Raw genomic sequence first — 15408 nt, forward strand, 5'->3', positions numbered from 1 at the left:
TACACTCACCTTTAACAGGTGCTAATACGCACCAGACTTTTGCAACATATATATTGCATCCAATAACAATAACGATCATATATATATAATAATAATATATTCACAGTGCATAGTTACTACACTGCCTCGAGTACAGAGTATCGTGATGCCATCCTCTTCCCTACGTATTACGCCACAGGGTCACATGGCTTCATCAGGGGATATGTTTGGATGGCATCAGCGGCGGACTGACAACTCATGGGGCCCCCGGGCAATAGGGGATCATGGGGCCCCTGTGTCCTTGCCCAAACTCAAAAAAGCCTATGAAAAAGGTACCAGGGGCATCTCATGGGACCCCCTACTGACCCCGGGCCCTCGGGTAGTGCCCGAGTTTCCAAATGATCAGTCCGCCCCTGAATGGCTTGACTCTCTCTATCCACTTTTACTGCAGGAGGCCAGCATGTACAGGCAAAGTGATGTTCCTGTATGTCATTTTTTTCCTGTACATACACAGGTTTGCTTCCTTTACTAGTGAGCTGTGATTGGCCCACAGCTATCAGATTGCCGTAGCCAATCACGGATCACTATTATTTAGAGCTGTCATGAATTTAACCCATTTATGAAAGTTCAAAGCATTCCTGGTACAATGATCTTCATTGTACCAGCAATCACAGTGTAAAAAAAAAAAATCCCTGATCATCCCTCCAGAGTAGTACAATGTTACTATGGTATGCTAAAAAATTAAAAAAACAATATTAAAATATTAAATTAAAAATTATTTAAATGTTTTTTTTTTTTTAAAATGCTGTCACCAGTAAGTGTCCCTGATCGCCACCACACCAGTCATGCTGTATTGTGCTGGTGACAGTATATAAAGGAAAAAAAATTAGATTAGATACTCCCAATGGGTTAATCACATCTAAGGGGATTCAGACTGCTACTTTCCTTAGTTCATTAGAACTCTGCAAGTGCAACAGCTAATCAATAATCTAAAAATCACTCCTATTCACATTCAAATTGCACATTGACACAAACAAACAGTTATTTCTTCTAAAGGTACTAAACGTAAGAATCTGCAACAAAGTTTGTTATAATCTCTGCAATGTACTCAGATCACCCAGAAGGGAATGTTTTATCAAACTGAAAAATATAAACGTGGAAAATATAAAAAATAAACTTGATTGTAGCATGATTGGCACTATGGACAGCAGAGGATATGCCACTTCCATTTATTTTTAGGAAAGCAATTCCTATTTTTATGTACAGAATGTTTACTACAATATTACTATTTTTTGTACATTCACATGCGAAAAAATTTACCTGTACTATCTATGGTATTTGTGTGCATTCGTGCATTAAATTTAGGTGCCCAAGTTTAATTTAGAATAAAAAACACACTGGTAGGCAAAGACAGTCATATGTTATATAGCCATCAGTGCAAAATGTTGGTATTGTGTCACTGTAGTGGGAAAATCTTTGTTTTAATGCTAGCCTTTTGTCTAGCTTTTTAACGGCCTCGACATAACATTTTAGGGGTGACTAATATTATCTTTGATCTGGCCCTCTTATGACTTAACACTGCCTAGTAAAATAGCATAAATATAACATGAATGGGTTTTATGCACTTCTCTGTGTTCTATGAAAGAGAATGCCTTAGGACCACCTGCCTATGCCTTGAGGACTACACAAATATAAACGGTTTTGTTAGCATCACATACGTGGAACATTATTTAAAGAGAACCTGCAAACCTTTCATTAAAATAAACTGCTTCTGGTGTAAAATCCAGGCATTTATATATCTCTTTAAATAACTTAAAGCTCAACTCCACATAAACAGTTAAATACACAGATGGAATACATAAATAAGAGCTACTTTACTTTCTAAAAGATTTGTATTTTTGACCATTAGTTCCCTAGATTTACAAAGTTCTAGCTCAAAGCACAGCCCTGTTTAGGAGGTGTGCAGGCTAGATATTCCTCTACTGCAGTTTCACTTTCGCTCACAGGTCCCATCCTTAAAGCCACCATGTGACAGGACAGTGAAAAGGGAAGCAGCACCCTGATGAGCTCACTTCTCTGCTATTCTGCTTGCCTTTTCTATTAGCATGTTTGGTGCACTGCAGTGAACCTCATTGGCTCCTTGTGGTGCTTTATCCTTCATCACTCTGAGCTCTGCTGCACAGATTGTACAGTAGATGGCAAGAGGCTAATACTAGATCAATTCACATTCCCACAGTGTTTACCTATAAAACATATAGATCAACATTGTGCTGATGCATTCATGATCACAGAGCTGCATTAATTTGTGTCTTTTATGTCTGCCTGGTGTTCAGCTTTAAAGTGGGTCAGCATTTTACCACATATTGTTATATTAATTTGCAAGAACAGAATTTATGATGTCTCATATTAATAGGTCAAATACTTACCAGAACATCTTCTAAAATACATCCATCACCCAGATGAGTCATTTTACATATCAATGTTTGATTTAGACATGCAGGATTTGTTTTGTTATCCAAAATGCCAAATCACAATAGTAGCAAATTTTAACAAATCCAAAATAATATATAATGAAACAAATTATCTGAATTCAAATCTGAAAATTATTTTAAAAATGTATTTGAATTCGATAATAATTTGAAATGGAAACATTGTAATAAATACAGTAAAGTATAAACATGAAATAAGATAATGATTCTTACTTAGGCTACTTTATAGAAGAGAATAGAAAAATGCAGAATAGAATAGAGTAGAACAGAATAACACAGAACAGAATGAATAGAATAGAACCGTATAAAATATATTAGAAAATAATGCAATATAACAAAATAGAATTGAAAATAAAAGAATAGATTAAAACAGAATAGAATAGAATAGAAAATAAAAGAATAGAATAAAATGACTATAGCTGTCTTCCAAAATTCAGAAATCAAATCTGAAAATTTGAAACGATTTAAAAATAATGAATATACAAAATGAATCATGCTAACATAAATGAATAAGACACAACAAAATGGTACAATTAACAAACAAATCCAAAATGAAACACGTTTTTTGACGTCCACATCTCTAGTTTGATTAAGCCTCTCAAAAAAAAAAAAATACACCACTCCCCAATTTACCCTTCTTTCATTGTGAATGTCACATGAAGCAATTAAGTTCATATTTATTTAAAAAACATGCCAAATATTTAATTTCCTGTTTACCTTAAATATGACAGTTCAAACCTACATATATTATATTTTCAAGCAAAACTCGACTGATTGAAATGATACAGAATATTCCATAAAATGTAATTTAACTGTATAAATGTATTAGCAAAGTGAGGGAAAAAAGTCCAACTGACAGATCAATTTATATTTCAAAAGAAAATGTAACAAACTGTTCATTTATTGTGTTTCCAAGGCAGGTTGGAAATACAGTTTTTGTTATAGAGGAATCCTGATAATTAGGATACAATTGATCTGTAATATGCATGATTATGTAAAACAAGATTTCAAAAAGTGAAAGATATGACTTGATAAAATAAATGTCATGAAGAATACAAAAGAAGCAATAACTGAGTCACTGACGTTTAAACTGTAACCATATCGCTGGAAATAGATTTATACACAGTGCATTAGTATTAAAAGACTTCGTATGTTAGACCTTGATGTGCTGAAAGGTTATAGTTCACATTAACAGGTTAATAAAATAAGCTGTTTTTCCCATGAAGTTAGATTAGTATCTCAGAAACTTGTCATATTTTATCATTATTTTATTTTTTATCTATTTTTTTTCTATATTTTAAAAGAGTATGTCAAGTCAAAATTATTCTTTTTCTTCTCTTTTTGTTTTTTTTTAAGAAAATGGAGATTGCCAACATTTGTTTCTTTGAAAGAGTTGTGTCAAAGGGTATCACAACCTGTATCACAGGAAGACAAGCTGATCTGAGTGGACTTTCCATAATTGTGTGTGGAGTAGGGATGAAGGGTGAGTATACTATTTAGTGTGAAGGGTGTGTGCACCCTTTTGGAGTCTTATACCGTCTGACCCACCGTGGGAAAGTTAGAGTGTTGAGGATTCCACTCTTGGCCTGGTCTTTAAACAGTATGTAAACCCAACATTTCATATTCCTGATATGTTCCTGCTATACCATGTATTTTTTATGAAAAAGTATCCTGTTCTCTTTGTATTGCTTCCTTTGTGTGAAATCTCTGGTGTTCCTCTACATTCCTATTAAAAACTGACCACATTAAGCAGGAGAGCACAGCATGGTCAGTTTTATAGCTGTTCTGAGAACTCGGCTCTTCTCCAAAGATTAGACTTGTGCTGATACCCCCCTTGAACAACCATTTACTGAGAAGAATAGTGGGCTGCTGTTTTTCCTTGCTCAGCTCTGTGAGCTCCTTATGCAGCTGAGAACAGAGGGTATGTTATCACATAAAAAGGGGTATTTATAATGTTTTTATATCTATGCACAAAGGTTTTGCCTTTTATTTCTTTTTTAAACTGAATGGGTTGTTTTATAATGTGAGGGTTTAAGGGACATTAAGAAAAGGCAGGGTCTGTATTTTGGATGCTATTGGTACCTCTAAGACTCTATAAGTGTACAGGGCAACCATGTGAAACATCCTATGAACTGTACAGATTGTTCTGAGGGAAGGTAATAATTAGAGATGAGCGAATTGAACATGACGAAGTGGAATTCGTTCCGAAGATTTGGAAAAATTCTATTCGCGACGAATCCGAAGATTAGCAAACTTCGGATGCACGAATCGAATTTTCCCAAAAATGGCGGCGACATGTGTGGCGACTGAGAAAATGGACAGAGAAGATGGGGCGGGGATCTCTGGGAAGGCGCGCAGACAAGGCACGCTGACCCATAATGCATTCATGACATGTGATCGCATTAGCCAATCAGCAGCCAGCCAGCACTGTGTAATGGTGGAGCTATAAATCGCGGCCATCTTAGAATTCTCCATTAGCCTCCGGTCATTCAAGAGAGACAGACCTGTGTGTATTAAGGGACAGAGTTAGGGCCACAGAGACTTTAGGGCCACAGAATCGTTACTCAGGGACACAGAATCGTTACTCAGGGACACAGAATCGTTACTCAGGGACACAGAATCGTTACTTAGGGCCACAGCTATCAAAGAATCGAAAATTTAAAGTGACATACACCCTTTTTTTTTTGGTGGCTGTCGTGCACAGTTGGTGCTGCAGTTTGCCGATTGTGCAAAATAAACTGACTTTCTGCTTCACAACCACTATTGTACGTTCAAAGAGTTAAATTCATTTACACGCCGGCTGGCGGTAATATTTTTTGGGTGATTAGTGCATTCCAGTGACACAAACGTACAGTTTCCAGCCAACGGCAAGCTGCAATTGACCGATTGTGTACAATAAACTGACTTTCTGCTTCACAACCACTATTGTACGGTCAAAGAGTTAGATCCATTTACACGCCGGGTGGCGGTAATATTTTTTGGGTGATTAGTGCATTCCAGTGACCTAAACGTACAGTTTCCAGCCAACGGCAAGCTGCAATTGACCGATTGTGCTAAATAAACTGACTTTCTGCTTCACAACCACTATTGTACGTTCAAAGAGTTAAATCCATATACACGCCGGCTGGCGGTAATATTTTTTGGGTGATTAGTGCATTCCAGTGACATAAACGTACAGTTTCCAGCCAACGGCAAGCTGCAATTGACCGATTGTGCTAAATAAACTGACTTTCTGCTTCACAACCACTATTGTACGTTCAAAGAGTTAAATCCATTTACACGCCGGCTGGCGGTAATATTTTTTGGGTGATTAGTGCATTCCAGTGACAGAAACGTACAGTTTCCAGCCAACGGCAAGCTGCAATTGACCGATTGTGTACAATAAACTGACTTTCTGCTTCACAACCACTATTGTACGTTCAAAGAGTTAGATCCATTTACACGCCGGGTGGCGGTAATATTTTTTGGGTGATTAGTGCATTCCAGTGACATAAACGTACAGTTTCCAGCCAACGGCAAGCTGCAATTGACCGATTGTGCTAAATAAACTGACTTTCTGCTTCACAACCACTATTGTACGTTCAAAGAGTTAAATCCATTTACACGCCGGCTGGCGGTAATATTTTTTGGGTGATTAGTGCATTCCAGTGACATAAACGTACAGTTTCCAGCCAACGGCAAGCTGCAATTGACCGATTGTGCTAAATAAACTGACTTTCTGCTTCACAACCACTATTGTACGTTCAAAGAGTTAAATCCATTTACACGCCGGCTGGCGGTAATATTTTTTGGGTGATTAGTACATTCCAGTGACATAAACGTACAGTTTCCAGCCAACGGCAAGCTGCAATTGACCGATTGTGCTAAATAAACTGACTTTCTGCTTCACAACCACTATTGTACGTTCAAAGAGTTAAATCCATATACACGCTGGGTGGCGGTAATATTTTTTGGGTGATTAGTGCATTCCAGTGACATAAACGTACAGTTTCCAGCCAACGGCAAGCTGCAATTTACCGATTGTGCTAAATAAACTGACTTTCTGCTTCACAACCACTATTGTACGTTCAAAGAGTTAGATCCATTTACACGCCGGGTGGCGGTAATATTTTTTGGGTGATTAGTGCATTCCAGTGACATAAACGTACAGTTTCCAGCCAACGGCAAGCTGCAATTGACCGATTGTGCTAAATAAACTGACTTTCTGCTTCACAACCACTATTGTACGTTCAAAGAGTTAAATCCATTTACACGCCGGCTGGCGGTAATATTTTTTGGGTGATTAGTGCATTCCAAAGCTGCAATTGACCGATTGTGTACAATAAACTGACTTTCTGCTTCACAACCACTATTGTACGTTCAAAGAGTTAGATCCATTTACACGCCGGGTGGCGGTAATATTTTTTGGGTGATTAGTGCATTCCAGTGACATAAACGTACAGTTTCCAGCCAACGGCAAGCTGCAATTGACCGATTGTGCTAAATAAACTGACTTTCTGCTTCACAACCACTATTGTACGTTCAAAGAGTTAGATCCATTTACACGCCAGCTGGCGGTAATATTTTTTGGGTGATTAGTGCATTCCAGTGACAGAAACGTACAGTTTCCAGCCAACGGCAAGCTGCAATTGACCGATTGTGTACAAGAAACTGACTTTCTGCTTCACAACCACTATTGTACGTTCAAAGAGTTAGATCCATTTACACGCCGGGTGGCGGTAATATTTTTTGGGTGATTAGTGCATTCCAGTGACAGAAACGTACAGTTTCCAGCCAATGGCAAGCTGCAATTGACCGATTGTGCTAAATAAACTGACTTTCTGCTTCACAACCACTATTGTACGTTCAAAGAGTTAAATCCATTTACACGCCGGCTGGCGGTAATATTTTTTGGGTGATTAGTGCATTCCAGTGACCTAAACGTACAGTTTCCAGCCAACGGCAAGCTGCAATTGACCGATTGTGTACAATAAACTGACTTTCTGCTTCACAACCACTATTGTACGTTCAAAGAGTTAAATCCATATACACGCCGGGTGGAGGTAATATTTTTTGGGTGATTAGTGCATTCCAGTGACATAAACGTACAGTTTACAGCCAACGGCAAGCTGCAATTGACCGATTGTGCTAAAAAAACTGACTTTCTGCTTCACAACCACTATTGTACGTTCAAAGAGTTAAATCCATATACACGCCGGGTGGAGGTAATATTTTTTGGGTGATTAGTGCATTCCAGTGACCTAATCGTACAGTTTCCAGCCAACGGCAAGCTGCAATTGACCGATTGTGTACAATAAACTGACTTTCTGCTTCACAACCACTATTGTACGTTCAAAGAGTTAAATCCATATACACGCCGGGTGGAGGTAATATTTTTTGGGTGATTAGTGCATTCCAGTGACCTAATCGTACAGTTTCCAGCCAACGGCAAGCTGCAATTGACCGATTGTGTACAATAAACTGACTTTCTGCTTCACAACCACTATTGTACGTTCAAAGAGTTAAATCCATATACACGCCGGGTGGAGGTAATATTTTTTGGGTGATTAGTGCATTCCAGTGACATAAACGTACAGTTTACAGCCAACGGCAAGCTGCAATTGACCGATTGTGCTAAATAAACTGACTTTCTGCTTCACAACCACTATTGTACGTTCAAAGAGTTAAATCCATATACACGCCGGGTGGAGGTAATATTTTTTGGGTGATTAGTGCATTCCAGTGACATAAACGTACAGTTTACAGCCAACGGCAAGCTGCAATTGACCGATTGTGCTAAATAAACTGACTTTCTGCTTCACAACCACTATTGTACGTTCAAAGAGTTAAATCCGGTTTTATTTTTGGGTTGCTTATTGAATTAAAGAGTATGTCAGACAACACGCAGAGGAGTGGCAGAGGAGGCAATGTTTCAGGAGCGAGCAGACGTGGCAGCAGAGGAAGGGGTCGAGGCAGCACTAGTCGCAGCCAGAGGCCAGTGCTCCCGGTGTCATCCAGCGGTCGTGTCTCCACCGACAACCCTGCCGTCATCGATTGGTTGACTCGGTCGTCTTCCTCTTCCCAGGTCACCTCTGACACCTACAGCCAACGGTCGGTGGGTACGTCAGACACAACCGTTAGTTGGCATGGCCCGGGAGCAAGCCCACTGAAATCACGTGTCCTCGACCTGCCCCTGTCCTTTGGTGTTCCCTCACCAAGCGAAGTATCGCATGCTGTGGGCTCAGCCCCACTGTACAGTGAGGAAGAGCTAACAGAGGGCGGTCAGGAACGGGGGGAGACATCCGCCTCTTCAGCAGCCAGGCGAAGAAGTACTGGCGAGTAGAGTGGCTCGGTAGCCGGTCTAGAGACAGGTCTGTCTCCTGACCCACACGCAGCCGAGGGGGCTAGTAGTGACGCGGAGACCCTAATTGATGATGATGAGGCTGATCGCACTTGGCAGCCTCGTCGTCATCAGGCTATTGCTTCCGCATCATCAGGAGAAAAGGGTGCCAGCTTGCCAGCGAGCAAAACAGTCGGTGGGTTGCCCAGGAGGCAGCAGGGTCGCAGAAGTGTCAGTGGAGCCAAACGGCCACGGAGTAGAGCACCAGCTCCACTGCAGCCTACCACCACGGCCAGTAGTGGTGCCGGTGTGCACGGAGGAAGTAGCAGTCAGCCAGTGAGGAGTAGTGGGGGCAAAGTTTCCTACTCGGCGGTGTGGCAATTTTTCGTCAAGCCGCCCGAGGAAGTAAACGTAGCCGTATGTCGACTATGTGGCCAGAAAGTCAAGCGTGGCCAGGGGGCCAATGTTGGGACTACAGCGTTGCGTCAGCATATGCAGCGTCGCCATTCGGTGGCCTGGTAAAACCGTGATAAAGATACGGCGGTTCTGCCTGCCCCAGCCCCTGCTCCATCACCCGCTCCGTTACTTGCTCCGTCACCCGACGTCAATCGCCCTCTATCAGCCAGTCAAGGCTCCAACACCTCTGCTGAGGGGAGTTGTCGCTCGTTGGCATCTTCCACTCGTTCAGATGCTCCTTCTCCTGCTACTCCTCTTCACGGATTCCGTCAGCAGTCTTTCTTGGAATCTGTTTCCAAGAGACAACAGTTTGCGAGCATGCACCCGACGGTGCAGAAGCTGAACGTCCTCCTGTCCAAGTTGCTGGTGCTGCAGTCCCTCCCTTTCCAAGTGGTGGACTCAGCACCTTTCCGAAAAATGATGGCTTGTGCCGAGCCGCGGTGGAGAGTGCCAAGCCGGCATTTCTTCGCCAAAAAGGCAGTGCCAGCCCTGCATTCACATGTAGAAGAGATGGTGGGCCAGTCTTTGAGCATGTCAGTCTCTGCCAAAGTGCACGGCAGCGCCGACGTGTGGAGCTGTAACTATGGTCAGGGACAGTACATGTCATTTACGGCCCACTGGGTGAACGTGGTGCCGGCACAGCCGCACCAGCAACTTGGACAGGTCACGCCGCTTTTGCCTCCACGTTTGCACGTCCTTGGTCCAGCAAAGATGTCCGCCTCTACCACCTCTTCTTCCGCCGTGTCCTCAGCCGCCACCCCCGTGCCAAGTCCCATTACCCGACCGGCATATCACATGTGCAGGGCGCAACGGTGTCACGCTGTGCTGCACCTGGTATGCCTTGGCGAACGTAGTCACACAGGGGAGGAACTTCTGAGTGTAATGAACAGAGAAATCGACAGATGGCTGTCTCCGCGCAAACTGAAAATCGGAACCATGTTGACCGACAACGGAAAGAACATGGTGTCTGCTCTGCGTCAAGGAAGGTTGTGCCATGCGCCATGCATGGCTCACGTGTTCAATCTGGTTGTCAAGCGGTTCCTAAAATCCACCATCCCACTGCAAGACATCCTTAAAATGTCACGTAAACTTTGCATGCATTTCAGCCATTCCTACACCGCAAAGCACACCCTCCTTGAGCTGCAGCGGCAGAACGGAATTCCACAGCATCGCCTGATCTGCGACGTTGCAACAAGGTGGAATTCAACCCTACATATGTTAGACCGCCTTTACGAACAGCGAAAGGCCATCACCGATTTCCTGATGTTACAAGCGGATAAAGGTACTCCCCTGTGTAACTTAGATGTCAGCCATTGGCAGCTCATGCGTGACACCTGCCGCTTGCTCAGGCCCTTTGAGGAGGCCACGCTATTCGTGAGTCGGCAGGACTATGGGATGAACGACGTCATTCCTCTGTTGCACGTCCTGGAACAAATGCTGTTAACAATGGCTGGTCAGGGTGCGGTAGACGTGGCGCACAGATCTCAACGCCACATGACCCCTGTGGGGGCAGGACAGGAAGAAGAGGAGGAGGTAGAGGAGGACATTGGTGCTCAGGAATTATTGAGTGAAATGGGTGGTTTTTCCACTCAGCGGACAGGAGTGGAGGAGCAGGAGCATCTGGTAGAGGAGGAGACAGAGGTCCCAGACGCACCGTGGCAGTATGCTGTGGAGATGGAGGCAGGGAGTCCCTCGCATTCCTTGGCACAAATGGCCCATAGCATGCTCGCTTGCTTGCGTAGCGACAGCCGAATAATAACCATCAGACAGAGGGATGACTTTTGGCTGTCCACCTTGTTGGACCCTCGCTACCGTTCAAAAATGGTGGCCTTTTTCACACCTGCTGAGAGGGAGGCCAAAATAAAGTACTATAAAAACCACCTATGTAGTCAGTTGGTCTCTGCCTTTGTGCGCCAACGTCCATCCTCAGACACTGTGGGCCCTGTGCGCTCGCGTTCCGCTGCCATGGCAGCAGGGGAGGGGTGGGGTGGTAGGAGCAGTGGCAGCTCCACCAGCAGCGGCTGCCTCAGTCTGCAGTCGATGATGAGTAGCTTTCTTCACCAGCGCAGTGATTAAACTACTAACCAGCCGCAGCAGCAGCAGCATCAGGTGGACCTGGAGCAGGACTTCAAACAACAGGCTTGGGCCTACTTGGACAGCACCCTGCCAACCGAGGTAGACAATCCCCTTGACTACTGGGCAACGAAACTTGACCTTTGGCCCCAACTAGCTGAATTTGCCCTTGAAAGGCTGTCATGCCCGGCCAGTAGCGTGGCATCGGAGCGCGTGTTTAGTGCGGCAGGAGGTATTGTAACTCCGCGGAGGACACGACTGTCCACCCAAAGTGTGGAGAGACTCACGTTTGTGAAAATGAATCAGGCGTGGATTAGTCTGGATTTCAAACCACCAGTTCCTGACACAACTGACTAAATCCGCCATGAATCATGCCCCAAACATGTTATTAGGGACAAATAGAAGACCTCCACCTGATCCGTACATTTGTATATATATTTTATTGAGAGGCTGCTGGTCGGCCGACTCATGTTTTGCACATTTTTAATGACTTATACTCTGCAGGTCGGGCCCCTCATGAATTGGGGTTTTTAAATTATTTATACTTCGCTGGACGACCGTCACATGAATTGAACCTTATTAATGACTTATACTCTGCTGGTCGGGCCCCTCATGAATTGGTGTTTTTAAATTATTTATACGTCGCTGGACGACTGTCACATGAATTTAAACTTTTTAATTATTTATAGTCGACCAGTTCCAGACCGATGGAATAGCAATTTTTTTAAATATTTATTTGACACGTGTTGTCCATCTCATCAATGAGGTGGACTGTTTATTTATTGGCCACGGTTTGGCCCCCTCCTGTTTCTTACATTGTTAACTTGTTGTATCGGTCACGGTTTGGCCACATGTTTGGTTGTCTTGTTAAGATTTTCTGTAATGTACACAGTTACGCTTGACTTGTCGACTTTCCACAATCTACTAAGGTATAGCATCGCATCAAAGTTTGTTTTTTTTTTGGTCTAAACCATTTCTTATAATGTCAATTTGTAGGATACGCCGCTGTAAGGCGACCTACTTTTTTGTCACTGTGTAGACATCTATTTATAGGCCGATGTTTGGCCAGAAAGATATATTTAGTAATAACCTAGCCCAGGGGTCTGCAACTTTTAAGACATAAAGAGCCACTTGGACCCGTTTCCGAAGGGAAAAAAAAGACTGGGAGCCGCAAAACCATTGCAACATTTAAAACAAATCCGACACTGCATATATTGTTTCTTACCTTAATGCTATATACAGGATCGTGCAGTTAGCTTCATCCCCCATAGTAATTCATCCCCCATATAGTAATTCATCCCCCCTATAGTAATTCATCCCCCATAGTAATTCATCCCCCCTATAGTAATTCATCCTCCATAGTAATTCATCCCCCATATAGTAATTCATCCCCCATATAGTAATTCATCCTCCATATAGTAATTCATCCTCCATAGTAATTCATCCCCCATATAGTAATTCATCCTCCATAGTAATTCATCCTCCATAGTAATTAATCCTCCATATAATAATTCATCCCCCCTATAGTAATTAATTCCCCATATTGTCTCAATTCACTTACCTTTGCTCCGCACGTTCCTCTCGCTGTGTTCCCGCGCTGTGTTCCGGTCTTCAGGGCGGACTGTGAGAGGAGTTCGTCACGCTGCCCCGCCTACATCCTGGCTGCCCCGCCTACATCCTGACAGCTAATGTTCCACGCTCCGCTGGCCGGATTAAAAGAGTCCTGACTTTTGAGGCGGCCGCCCGAGAGGAGGGAGGGGAGCGGGCGCCCGGCACACAGAAGGCTTGCGATCCGCGGCTTGCCGACCACTGAAAAACTATTGCCTGTCACCTGGTGGGCAGTGTGCTCCGGAGCCGCAGCAAAGATGAAAAAGAGCCGCATGCGGCTCTGGAGCCGCGGGTTGCCGACACCCGACCTAGCCGTTCAAGCCGCTCACTGAATACCTCGGCAATTGCTTTGTATATCTGTCGCCCTAGGGGCCGCTGTCTGGCGACATAATTTTTTGTCACTGTGTAGACATCTATTTATAGGCCGATGTTTGGCCACAAAAATATATTTAGTAATAACCTAGCCGTTCAGGCCGCTCCCTGAACACCTCGGGAATTGCTTTGTATATCTGTCGCCTTAGAGGCCGCTGTCTGAACAGCTCATGAATTGCTTTCTATATGTGTCGCCTTTGAGGCCGCTGGCTGGACAGCTGATGAATTGATTTGTATATATGTACTTATTGTCCGCTGTCCGGACAGCTCATGAATTACTTTTTGTATATAGCCTTCCAAACCACTCTCAGAATAAGTCATGATATTCATGCTGTGTATAGCCTTATAGGCCAATGGTCAATCAAGTCATGATTGTTATAGTGTGTATAGCCTTATAGGCCGCTGTCTTTACAACTTTATAATTCCATGCAGTATATAGCCCTATCGGCCAGTTTCTGGCATCCAGTTGCTGTAGCCCCCATCACCACACTGTGCCACGGGCCCCTGTACCGCCTTCTCATACTGCTGCCAGATCCATCCTCTGCCATGTGCGTCTTTGTCGTCTGCTCACGCTGCTGGGTTCCAGTTTTAAACCTAGGCCTGTGTATGGCTTCCGAATACTGCTGCCTCCACCGCCACCCTGCGCCATGTGCCTCTGTCGTCTGCTCACGCTGCTGACGGCTTCCGCTTTTTAAACTAGTCCTGTGTATGTCTTCCGAATACTGCTGCCTCCACCGCCACCCTGCGCCATGTGCCACTTTCGGGTCTCCTCACACTGCTGCCAGGTCCATACTGATTCATGGCCCCCTGTACCGGCTCCTCATGAACGTGGTTCAGCGGGTTTGCATCACTTAACGGCAAATCGTTGACAAATGCTGGGACGTTCAGTGTTGTGCGCATTAAGCCAGACACCAAAGGGCAGCACAGACCTGTTATTACTCGCTCAAGCATGGCTGAACAAAACCAGTCTCTACCACAAATTGGACCCAGACCTGCCCAGGGTCTCGTAACTAGATTGCACGGAGGAGTAGAGTCCGTTATCGGAATTAAATAGACAAAACGCCACACCAAAAAGAGTGGCCATTTCCAACACTTATTCCAGAAAGAGGAACAACCCGTTTCATATACGGCCCATAGACGTTTCACGTCTGCCACATTCCGTCGATTTAAGACGCAAGCTCCACTTCCTGTGGTCTCTGACCGTCGATATACCTTTAAGTGTCAGTTTTGAAGCTATATTCCCTCCGGAGCACTGACACTGGTGCCCTTCCGTCAACATGCCTTTAAGTTTCAGTTTTCAACCATATTCCCCACAGAAGCCAAACTCTTGGGTATCCCAGAAGCTGCTCAGCGGGTCAGGGCAATAAAGCTCCCGGTTCGCAGGTTGTTCCGTCTTATGGATGGAAGTACGACGGTATATGATCTTCTTCGCACCTACGGCATCACCTCATAGAATCTCTGCATTGCATCTGCAATCACAACGCTGACTTCCCGGATCGCCACTCAGTCATTGGACTCTTGATAGTCGTCTCCCCACACTGCTGCTGGGGGGACTTTTTAACCTAGGCCTGTGTATGGCCTTCAATTGAAGCTGCTTCCGCTCCGCCACTCTGCCATTGGACTCTTGATAGTCGTCTCCCCACGCTGCTGCTGGGGGGACTTTTTAACCTAGGCCTGTGTATGGCCTTCAATTGAAGCTGCTTCTGCTCTGCCACTCTGCCATTGGACTCTTGATAGTTGTCTCCCCACACTGCTGCTGGGGGGACTTTTTAACATAGGCCTCTGTATGGCCTTCAATTTAAGCTGCTTACGCTTCGCCACTCTGCCATGGGCCCCTGTACCGCCTCCTCTTGCTGCTGCCAGGTTCAGAGTGTGTCATGGGTCCCTGTACGGCCTCCCATTGCTGCTGACTTCATCGCCAGACTCTGCCATGTGCCACTTTCAGGTCTCCTTACACTGTTGGTGGGTTCCATTTTGTGATAGGGTGCTGTATGGCCTTCCATTGCTGCTGCCTCCACCGCCACCCTGCGCCATGTGCCTCTGTCGTCTGCTCACGCTGCTGACGGCTTCCGCTTTTTAACCGAGGCCTGTGTTTGGCTTCCGAATACTGCT

The sequence above is a fragment of the Staurois parvus genome, unplaced genomic scaffold (genome assembly GCF_062004578.1).
Source record: "Staurois parvus isolate SC_StPar_1 unplaced genomic scaffold, SC_StPar_1.0 ptg000229l, whole genome shotgun sequence".
In the NCBI taxonomy this organism is placed as follows: Eukaryota; Metazoa; Chordata; class Amphibia; order Anura; family Ranidae; genus Staurois; species Staurois parvus.